This window comes from Telmatherina bonti (genome assembly GCF_933228915.1).
Source record: "Telmatherina bonti genome assembly, chromosome: 17".
Lineage (NCBI taxonomy): Eukaryota > Metazoa > Chordata > Actinopteri > Atheriniformes > Telmatherinidae > Telmatherina > Telmatherina bonti.
Genome location: NC_136615.1, coordinates 30,546,420 through 30,558,667, shown reverse-complemented (window position 1 = coordinate 30,558,667; position 12,248 = coordinate 30,546,420). Strand labels below are relative to the sequence as shown.

At 36.4% G+C, this 12,248-nt stretch overlaps 1 protein-coding gene across 1 annotated transcript in view; it reads left to right on the top strand.

Moving 5' to 3' along the window:
* Positions 1-1,936: 1,936 nt before the first annotated feature.
* The window catches only part of LOC306768326 (growth hormone receptor-like), a 34,313-nt gene continuing 24,001 nt past the window's right edge, over positions 1,937-12,248 (top strand). The window contains exon 1 of the mRNA XM_079256631.1: positions 1,937-2,061. The gene's annotated coding sequence lies outside the window, so the exon portion shown is untranslated. The remainder of the gene's footprint in view (positions 2,062-12,248) is intronic.

Below are 12,248 nucleotides of genomic sequence, written 5' to 3'. Positions count from 1 at the left end.
ACACAGAGTGAAAAACAAGCTGCTGTTGTGTGAGTGGGTGAGAATCACATGTACCACGGTCAGGACAGACTGAAATGTGACTCTGCTGGGTGGGAAACACTCGCTGGGAGACAGTGGAGAAACTTCCCGGCAAAAAGACAAACAGTCTTTTAGATCTTTCATTTTGGGCAACAAATGTCAGATATAATGTTTAGTGTTTTTTTCTTTTCTTTTTTTTTATTTTTTTAAAGCATTTTTAGCATTTCCATTTTCTTCCACTGCTTTACACTCTAAAAAATAGAGGTACAAGATAAGGACATTTCTGTACCTATAGGTACATTTTAAAGAAATGTTCTCTCCAAAGTACAATACTGGTCTTTAAGAGACCAGAAGCACACCTTCAGAGTACGAAAAAGGGTTCAAAGTGACATAAAGTACAAATTTGTACCATTTCGACCATCAGGGTACCTGCAGCATTGAAAAATGTAATGTTAATGGCTGTAATGTTACAAACTAGAGCAGAGTTGAGTGATGACAGTAGTACTAATAACAGTCATTTACTACACCAGACAATGAAGGTCAGATGCTGCAAACTAAGTGTATGGCTGCTCAGTATTTTGAGTTTTTGAAGATTATTTCTAGATTAAAGATAAGATAATATTTCTAAATTGCATGGACCAGGCCTAATCCTGTGAAAACATAAAAAAACATAACTTGATAAGGTGAGGTTGAACTTGATAAGGTACAAAAATTGACCAGAACTGAAGGGTACAGAAATGTCTCTCAAAAGAGTACACCCCCAGCGACATGCATTTGTACCTTTTTAGGTACAAGCTGGTACCTCTATTTCTGAGTGTGTACACCAGGAATGCCATTGGATGAACCTGATCATAATAATTTACCTATATTAGTCAATCACTACCTGAAGCACTGTCATGTGAAAGTTAGATTTTATTCATTTGTTTTCTCTTGGCCAAAAATATCCAATACCCAAGTGTAGATACATACATCATGCATGTAACTGTGAAGACTTAATTAAACACAAATCTTTTAACAGCTCAAAAGTGTTGCAGGAAAAAGAGAAATATACCTACAAGCCAAAGATGAAGCAAAAGTGAGTGAGGATTGCTCTTTGTAGTATCATTTAAACCACATCTATTTCCTTTTACCTGACTTGGTTTTTAAATAACAAAAAGTTATCTGGTAAAATGTGAAAATATTATTCCTCCAGTATTTTTTAATGTGTCTCTCGGTCGGTCTACATATATATTACTGCTGCTTCATCTTAAAAACAAGTGTAGTGTTTAATTTCAGGTGAAAAAATATGGAAGATTCTGCCAGTCTTTCTTTATTATGTCCATTGTGGGAAAATAATTCGTTCATCCTTTTGCAGAAACAAAGAATTTAAAGGTTGTCATTTAAGGAACAAGGTAAAAAAGTATGATATTCCTTGTTCAGAGACTCACAACTTAGAAATTTCAGCACAATGTGGACAGCTCAGTCACTCATTCATCACACCCTTTTAAGAACAAGAACAAGAATAACAATGATAATAATAATAAATACAATTTTTTTTTTCATCAAATTCTTTGAATCTCTCTCAAAGAAACAGGAGGTCTGGAGAAAGTCATTAAATCTGCCACTGTTAAATGTGGCAGAACAAAATCATTGAAGTATTTAATTGGTAGACTTTAGAAACTAATAGAAAACGTCAGATAATGAATAGGCTTTATTGTTGTTGTTTGAGCAGTTTGCATTTGTATTTACACTTCGCTTTTCGGCTGCCTTGCTGTACCCAGACTCCACCAGCAGGTGGCGCGCCTTTCTCCCCTCATGTCCAACCCATCTATCAGCCTGAGCTGCTTGTCACGGGGGAGGCGGAGAGCGTTTCATGGAGAGTCTTGAACTCTTGGTTTACTTTATTCACAGCTGGCTGGCGAATTGGCTTTCACGGGTGCTTTGAAGCAACTTTGTATTTGTATCTGTTTTTTTTTTTTTTTTTTCCCTGTCAGTTTTGTCGTTGTTGGAGTTGTAAGGAGGAAAACAGGCAGAGCTGCACCGGGAGCAGACCGCTGTCCTGCGGTGAGTGACTTCTGGCGTCTATCCGGCACGTTTCCTTCTGTCTGCGTCGTGAATGTGAATCTCCGGGTTTACATTCAGTTAGACCCACAGACACGAACTGGAATCATTTCTGTGCTAAATTAAAAGTATGTTTCTTCATGTTTTATGGTATTTATCAGAGATTTTAGCTGTTTATTTTATTCAACCTGGTTTTATCACTCTGAGATAAGGTGGGAAATAAGTTAATGGGCCAACTGTGGGAAAGTTGGGGCTTTAACTGGGAAAGTAATAAACAAAATTTCTTTTAGTTATATTTAGATGGGAATACTTTTTTTTTTAAAAAAAGAAGGCAAAATCTAAGTTTTTTTTTCTTTAAAAGTTAAAAATAGCAAAAAGTTTTTCTTGATACGTCTGGATTGAATATTGTACAAGTTTAGGACTAATTGTCAAATACAGAAATATATATATATATATATATATATATATATATATATATATATATATATATATATATATATATATATATATATATATATGGTTTTTTTTTTGTTTGTTTGTTTTTTGTTTGTTTTTTTTTTTAAATGGGGACCAATAATTTTTTTAAGTATTGGTCAGAATGAAAATCACTAAAAACTAGCTTTAAGATTAGCTCTTTTATAGATAGAACATGAACATGTACACGTTTTAGTCCATGAAATATGGTGTACTGCAGCGTTAAAATGACTGTACATCAGTTTTTCAATAGCTCCTCAAACAGAAATAAGATCAAGTTACTGACTGGTCAAGGGTGAAGACTTTTTAAAGCACTGATAGAAAATGTTGAAGGACCATATATAGTGCAAGTTTGACACTTTTCTAGCATAAATATTTCTCACATATTCCGTTTTACCTTCATTGTTAACAAGTGAAAATAAATTGAACTCCAGATCAGACAAAGTCAAGATGCTGTGAAGAGTTTTTGGTAATCCTGGTCCCCTGCATGTTTTAGTAATAATCTTCCTGTAACACACCTGATTCAAAAGAAAGGTTCATTGGCAGAAGGGATGCACCGATCCACTTTCTGGGAGTTCCGATCCGATACCGATATTTGCCAATACCAAATCTGTTTATGTGAACATTATTGTGACTATGATTATTACTGCTGTTATAACTGTAAGATTTCATTCGGTTGTACTAAATGACCCATCCTTTCTGAAGTTACCTCACCAATACAAATATAATAACATTACAGATCTAACAATTTCAACAAGTTTTATTCTGATTTGGCACATTTTACCTAAATACAACTATAATGTGTGGTTTTGGAAAAAAGATCTCACTTTTACTGTAACAAAAAATGTCACATTTTAAAATTCAAGGCATGTATTTCTTTTAAAACATATCCAAAGCATGTCATCAAACACATCTGCGCTAGCTTGACTAGTGTAGTATCGATTGTGATATCGGTACACTTTTATTAATACCAAGTATGAGTACACACGCTTGGTTTTGAGCCAATCCCGATGCTGTATCAGTATCGGGTCATCCCTAATTAGCAGACTAGCAAATAACTTGATGGACAGTTTAATTAATCTGAAGTGGGTTCATTAGAATATTAGAGAACTAAAACTTGTAGGGAAGGGGTCCCAGACCGGTATTGAGACCGACTGTAGAAAACATATATCTTTACACATCACCAGTTAGCTGTGTGTGAATAGGGGTGAGACCTTTACTGACGATTAATTAGTTACAAAAAAAAATTGTATTTAAAAAAAAAAAAAAAAAGCGTTTAATTATTGCTTACATTCCACAAAACTCGGAACGTTTATCCTGGCACACAGATGACATTGATGCACACTTCAGAGCAACACACTGTCACCAGCTTAGCCACTTTGGTGCTATATTTAGCGAGCTATCAGACCCGTATAGCATCTCCTTCAGCGCAGCAACAAATCTTGCTGCTTTTATTTGTTTGTGTTGAAGACTGATGTAAAAGCACCAAGAAGCAACCTCTGGCAGGTCAAAGTGAAGCCCATGAGGAAGTACCAAAAACTGCAGTTCCCCCCTCATCCACTAAGAGCTCCAAAAGGGAGCAAATCTGTAGGCTCCTATATTACAAAGCCCAATTTTACATTGGAAGTAAACATGTTTACAGTCTACAAAGACAGCAAAATAAAAACTTTAGTAGGCCAAGTTTACCTCCATGACATCTGTGAGGGGTTATAACTTATTCATTTAGACATTATTAAATCGTAAAATTTGGTATAAATAGAAGCGTGTCCGTTTGATTGACAGGTATCCTATATTTGGCAATAAGAAGGAGGAGCATAGCACAACCAAAGTTTTTAGCAGGCTGCACCTTAGCTTTAGCCCATCTACCTCTGTTAGCTGGTTAGCTCCTGTTAGCTCGACTTTAGCTTGGTTTTAGTACGGTTAGCTCTAAGCTACAGGCAGCTCAGTGAGCTGTGTTGCTGAAGGCCCCTCCCCAGTCCAAAAGCTCGCATTCAGAACATCTCAAATCAGGGAAAGAGATGATCGCATCTGCGTCAGACTGAAAGTTACAGTCACCAAGTTGCCACTGGGTGATCTCGCCCCTTGCTTAATGTCAGACAGTAATGCCTACAAACGGAGCGTGTGGACGAATATGTTTTGTACTGCAGCACGTTGCAGGCTTTTATTTAAAGAAGAAAAGACAGAAATGTTTAAGTACTTCTAAGTACTGTCTGTGTGTATTATTTGATTCATTCGTTCACTAAAATCCATTCAAATAACAGATTGCTTGCTATTTGGGGCAAATGTTGTTGATCAAAATGTGATTGATTGAGATTAATCACAACTTTTATTATGCCATGTTTTGTCTTTTTAACTTTCATTTTATTTGGGATTGAGACAATAAAGACTTGATGTCAGAAGATGACTCAAATCAGGATTTCGTGTTACAAAATAAGTCTTCCTAGATGGACAGATTTTTTCCAGTTTATCACATGTAAAAAATCATTAAACTGTTTCAAAACAATGTTTTTCCTAGAAAGATTGGAAGAGATTTGCATATTTCTTTCCTCTACAGTGCAGAATTTAATTGAGTGATTTAAAGATTTTGATGAACAAGAGTGTGTAAAGGTGGAAGGAGAAAGCTACAATAGAACTTATTACATCATAATGTGATGCTTTTCACATTTATACAGTAAAACTATGAAGTTGTGATGTGATCAAGTTTCAATTTTATTGATATTTATTTTTTGTATTTACAGTAGGTGTCAGCTTTATGCTTTCGTAAGAATAAATTGACAAAGTTATTGAAGTAAAGCTGTAGCAGATGTTGAATTTGAACATGATGAAGCAGAAAAATAAAACGTTTCTGTTGTCTGGGAATACTAGTCTGGTTTTAAAAGGTCAGACAAGTAGCAAGGATTTATTTGATGCGAATCCTTTCAAGATGAATTTATCGCACATGTCACATTAGTAATTTGATGCACCACCTTATCCACAAACCTGCTTTGAAATACAAAGACACTAAAATGAAGATGGGAAACCTCCACATCCACATAACCTACAGTAGTGCAGTACCATTAAATATGAAAGCAGTTATAAAAATTGCAATAAAACACTTTGAGAGACAGTGTACTGTAGATAAAACCAACTTTAAAGTCATTGTAATAAGGTGTTAATGTTCAAAGTGCTGCTAAAGACAGTCTGTGTACACATACACACACATATACCAGGGCCGGACCGATATCGATGCTGATTACATCTGGCATAAAAAAATTCTGATTACCAAATAATTAAAAAAATATAGAATGAATAAAAACTTCTTTTTGGGTCCCTTAACACTTGCAACAATAATGATATCAATAACAGGCAAAATATTTGACTAATATCCTTTAATACTTGTTCAACTTCACAACAGAGGAATTTTCAAGTATAAAAAAACATGTAACAAACTATGAAACCTCTGGCTAGCTGCTGTACTGAGGAATTTATCTTTAGATTTATGCCAGAGGTGTAAGATGTACATAAGCAACACAATCAGTGAAGTTACTGGAAACATATTATTTATGCTGCCCTCTGATGACCTTTATCGTTACATCACATTTTTTGTACTATTTTCTTTGTCAAGCAGTAAGGACTCATATGAACCACAACAGAGACACCTTTCCCGCATGTCAAAACATGCCATCTTTGATAGAGAATGGTCACAAAGAGTCTGACTCTAACGTTACTCCACAACAACACACCCTGGATTACTTTTACAGCTTGTGTCATACTATAGTATTTTCTGACAAAGTAAAAGTAAGAGTGACATAACATCATGAAGACAGACTGTATGTTAATAATTTTCACCTATCGGTCCTAATAACAAATAAAAATTCAATGAAAATCATGACATTGCTTCTGCATAAATAAAAAAAGCAAACAATCATAATGAAATAAAATACTTTCCATCACCTGTAAACTAATATTTTAACTAGCAATCTTTTGAGGCGATCGCTGAGTCAAGTGTTTTCTGTAACTCTCAGTCAGATTTCTACATCTGTTGGCAGGTATTTTGGCCTATTGCTCATCAGCAAACCATTGGAATTAGTCCAGGACAGCTTTATTTATTTATTTTTTATTTATTGAAATACAAATACAAATAGCCATAATTCAGTTTCTACAATGCTGATTACAGATCAAAGCTATGTGGCAACATCCTTTCATCAATAACATATTTAATGCAAAGAGGATTTTCTGAAATAAGCATCCGGCGTAAAACATGTGCCAATTCACCCGAGTGATGATTCGCTGTGGTGATCCCTCCAGAGGGATAAGCCGAAAGGGAAACAACAACAGAATCTTCTGCAATGAATTCACTTCTGAAGGCTGATCTGGTGTTGCTTATACCATTTTTCTTTCTGATGAAATCCAGGGGTTACAGATTTATAAATGACGCAAACATTTTTTAATTGTTTGAAGTTCTTAAAAAGTTGTGTGTAGCTAAAATTGGGTAGATACGATACGACTATGGTTTCCAGTAAAATACTTTGATGGCTTTTGTATAGAGCTGTTCAATTAGCTTTAAGTGAGATAGGCTTCTGTCAGCCAGTCTAGTGCAGTAGTTTGTCTCTCAATCAGTGTATGATGTGGTTAAAGCCCAGTTGGACAAAAAACACAAACCCTGCTGTCAAATACAGTAAAAACCAAAATAATTTTAATGAAAACCCAATAATCATTTTGGTCACACAGCACTGATTCAGAAATACCACTTAAAACATTACACAAAAGATTCCTATTGTGACCGTTTCCCGAGGTGGCGTTGACCCCTCTGGATTCAGAGGCATCGGGAAGGAACTTCACACTGTGGAACAGTGTTTTCTGGTCTGAGCAATCAAACACTATCCACACAAGCAAGCTAGGTTCAATATAAGACATTAAATGAAGTTGATGAAAACCATGAAATATCTAAACTTCATACCATTTGCAATGAATTTAGTAATTTTTTCCAGACTGTTCCAACTTTTTCTAGTTTGGAAGCATCCATTTTTGCTGGAGTTCTTATTGTGATCATTTTTACAGCATTACTTCTTAAGATGCTTGTAAAACTTGACTGGTGTGACTTTTCGGGTAATTCAAAGCTTTAGACATAGTTTTGGGAGATTACCCTTGGCCCTTGGGACCTGTTAACTTCTGAAATCCACAGGCTGATGGCTGTTGTAACCATCCACCCACTCACATATGCAGTTGAGTTATTAAAGTGTATTTCAATGCAGGATAACAGTATTAATAGGTTAGCTGACAACAGGACCTAAACAATGTTCAAAGCAACCTGTACGTCTTCCTGACCAAATGACTAAAAACACTTTCTCTTGGCCTTTGTGTTTAGTTTAGCACTTTTTGATACCAGGGTCATAAGCATAAGGCATATTAAGGCTTGATGCAGAAGATGGACAGACGGACAATAGACTGGCACCACCATCATCTTGGCAGCCTCATGTGGGACTCTCCATGAAAAATACAAAACTGGGCGAAGAGGTAGAGCTGAGAGGGTGGGCTGTGAGCGTCTTGTGGATGATTGACATCTAGTGATCGCTGACCTGCCTGTAGCTAAGAGTTAACTGAGCTAACTCAGAGCTAGCAGGAGCTAACCAGCTAACAGAGATAAGCAGGATAAAGCTAAGTTACACTGTTAGCTTAAAAATTGCAGTTGTGCTACATCCTGCCTTCTTGCAGTTTGATATTGAATACCTGTCAATCAAAATCACCCCCCCCCCCCCCCCCCCCCCCCCGGGTTTCATGAAGGTAAACCTGACCTATTAAACCTAAAATGGTTTTATTTCTGCTGTAAGGTTGGCCTTTTTAAAATGAGACTCTATGGGGATTTGCTCTGGTTTGGAGCCCCTAGTGGATGAGGGGTGTACAACTACTTTTGTCACTACGGCACAGACTTCACTTCCACCCACTGGAGATTGCCACTTGGTCCTAAGGAACCAAAAGTAGTTGACACTAGATTAATGTAAGCATAGCGAACTGAAATCTGAACATCAGGTTATGGATGTCCGCCGAATTTTCTTCTTATCTGTTTTAATATAATCACTGTCCAGAAGTAGTTTTATCAGTCTGTCTTGTTCAGGAGTTATTTCACTCATTTCAAACGGGAGAAAAACGTCTGAGCGGATGCTTTTGCAAGAACAGGATCTGACTAAAAATATTAAGAACGTCTTCCCTGCATCTTTATTCATGCATCTTCAGTATCAACATTAGAACAGTGTGTTGTATTGCATTTGTGGACACTGGATTACATTTAATTAGGAAGTTTGTCTTCTGTTTTTATTTATAGTTGCTTCTTCACATTAAAGTCTCTAAATTGATCATAAATCAGGTATTTCCCAATGTTAATGTGTACTGATTAACGTTCCTCTAAAGGAGCTGAGCAAGTCACACTAGTCACCACTTCTATAAGTGGTTATTAATTTCCTCAATCCTTTGTGGTTGTTCTCTCCATTCTAACGTGAAAAATGTTGGTCAGTGCAAGATTCTCCACCTGTGCTGCTATATGCTTGGTATTATGTTGTCAGAATAGATGCACAATCAGTTTTTGGTGTATCAGACCCATAGCCAACAATATATGGACTGCCAGATTTCCTTACATCTATCGTTTACCCCATTGATCAAGGGTAAACATAGACTTTGGTCATCTATCCAAACTGAACAACCAAGCTAGAAAGTCATTGGTCAGTCATGAGACCAGTAGCTAAACAATAGCAAGTCAGAGAAAACCAGATCCTCTCCCTTTCTAAAAAAAAAAAACAGAGAGCAAAGTTGATGAGCCCCCAGTACCTCATCTGGAAACCCTACAAATTTAAACACAAAACCCTGAGAATCCACTTCTTTAAGAAGTTGGATATTTTCCATCTTTGCTTGACTTAAAAACAAATAGACTAACATCATAAGTAAAGTGTACCAGTGGCTTTTATTGAAACTCAAAATCCATTAAGTTCACACTCTGACAGGATTGCTGTTAGCATTAAAATTTAGTCTTTATCGGCCACGACACACCTCTCAAACTTTTATGACCTTAAATCCTTGTCATTTTATTATAATAATGTCATTAAAATCTAAAACCCCACATTATATTATATCAATGAGATTAGTTTTAATATATTTTCTGAGTTGCTGCATTTGTGAAAGAAAACTTGATATCTCAAGCCTCATAAAAGCAGAATCCCCCACCCACTCTGCTCTGGTTCCAACGCTAGATTTTACCAGAAGAAATAACAGGAATCTTTGCCAGCAAATGCGATATAATCAAGGCTCAGAGAGTAGTAGAAGCACATTTTGCAATAATACTGTGGTGCAGCACTGATGTCATGATTAGAAAAAAACTGCATACTGTTCAAAATACGCTTTTCCAGGAAGGATTGACTGAATTCTGAGAAAGAAAATAATGAATAAAACATGCTCACCAAGCCAGTTTCAACCTTCTGGCCCTTCCCACTAACCAGTAAATGTGGAGTGAAATGAACCTGTGAATAAAGTAGTTCAGACTATTTAAAATAGTAGGAATAGAAAAAAGTCAATTATTTTCTAAAGTAAAAATGACTAAAAAATAGGAGTAGACTTGTCTTAGATTAATTTTTTACAATATGATAAGAGTCTGAGTCACGCAGATATGAATCCACATTAACCATTCAGCCAAACAGGAATAGCAAACCGTCAACATGTAGGTCTCGTAATGCAGGAAGATCAGTGGTAGTTGTGACTCAGATGCTGAAAATGAGTCTGAATAAGGCTGGCAGATTTAAGATTAGCTTAAAAGCTAATTGGTTTGAACTAAATCAAAGCTATCTATTACACTAGTTGTCCTCACTGATTTTTTACAGATTGTAGGATGCAGGCTGAAAGCTGTTGCAGATATGCCGGATATAGTGCTGAAATGCAAAAATTTTTTGGTTTAAACCCAGCCAGACATTTCTTTTTCCATATGCACTGTCACGACAATATAAAGATGGGGAAAAGGGATTTCTTCTTCCTCTTTTTCATCATCATCATCATTCTTCTTATAATTATTATTATTAAATTTATTATTAGAAAATTCTTTTTCTTAGTTTAGCTCTGTGACTGCCAGTTACTCTTCTTTTTCTGTACTTTCAGGAAGACATTGTCCCTCAATCAGTTAAGCGAAAAGGCAGTTTTATCATAATCCCATGCTGTGCCATTGTTTAATGATGCCTTTCTGAAATCTAGTTAAAAGAAAATCAGTATTTTTCACTAAATGAACCGATGATAAGCTTCCTTACTACATGCTAACTACAAACAGTGCACACTACCAAGTATATGTCGTATGTAGTAAGTGGTTTAGAAAACAACCCAAAATTTTTCTTAAAAGGATTCAGGATTTATTAAAGAGTATCGAGGACATTTATAAAGCACTGATTGTATAATTGAATCACACCAGTTATTTCAGGGCACTTTTACCAAACGAATCCAATTCAGTCCGATTTATTGGCAGTCAGTTTTATTGCAACTGAAATAAACCATCATATGACCCAAGTTAATGCTCATTTTTTAATTTTAACCATGCTCGTTAAGGATTAAACAAAGGAGTTAAAGGCACATATTGCAATCACAGCCCATATATAAAAGATGGATGGAGCCTCCAGCAGTTAAAAGTGAAGCCTATGTGGAAGTGCATAAAACTGCAGTTCCCCCTTCATCCTCTAGGGGCTGCAAAACAGAGCAAATCCCCATAGACTCCCATGTTAAAAAGACCAACTTCACAGCAGAAATAAACATGTTTACAGCCTGGTACAAAATTCCATGTCTGGTTTAATAGGTCAGGTTTACCTTCATGACAACTGTGGGGGGAGTGAGTTTTTTTTCTAACTCACCCGTTTAAAAGTAAATTAATCTCGAAATTTGGCATATTTAGGGGCGTGTCCTTTTGATTGACAGATACCCAATATCCCGCTTCAAATAAGAAGATCCTGAAACAACCGTGGTTTTGAGCTAGTTAACAACGTGACTTAGCTTTAGCCCACTTACCTCCGTTAGCTGGTTATCTCCTGTTATCTCCGGGTTAGCTCGGTTAGCTCTTAGCTACAGGCAGCTTGGAGTTTGCTCAATGTCAATCATTCACCATGACGCTCACAGCCCCCCTCTCGGCTCCACCTCTTTGCCCATATATGTATTTTCTGGGCGAGACGACACGCTTGCCCCTGCCAAGGTGGCGATGGTAGGAACCGCCCACCGAGCTTCAATTTAGCTCTTCAGAAACCTATGGGGAACATCACGGAGGCTCCGCCCATCTTTTCATATACAGTCTGTGTTCGCAATGTAAGGCACACATTTGATGTTGCAAACCCAAAATGGCAGTTATCCAGTTCACACATATGCTGCACAGCTGGATATCCAAATATTTTCACCTGGAAAGGTGTTGTCTTTTAAGTTTGTTTTCTGTGGCCCAGAATTAAGAGGAAAAATCCAAAAAGTGTATATATGTGTACATACACTATCAGTCAAAAGTTTAAACACATTAAATTCAATGGAAAAGCGTGTCCAAACGTTTGACTGGTACTATATGTGTAATAAATGGATATTGGTTTTTGGTAAATGTAATCTGACTACATGGGATGACATTGATAGTAGTCTATTTACAATGGCAAAAGGTTTCTGCCATGTTTGACTAGTGGATATTCAATTTCATCAAAACTCCTTGATAAATGCTTATTTTTAGCAAGCCTCAGCAGAAAACT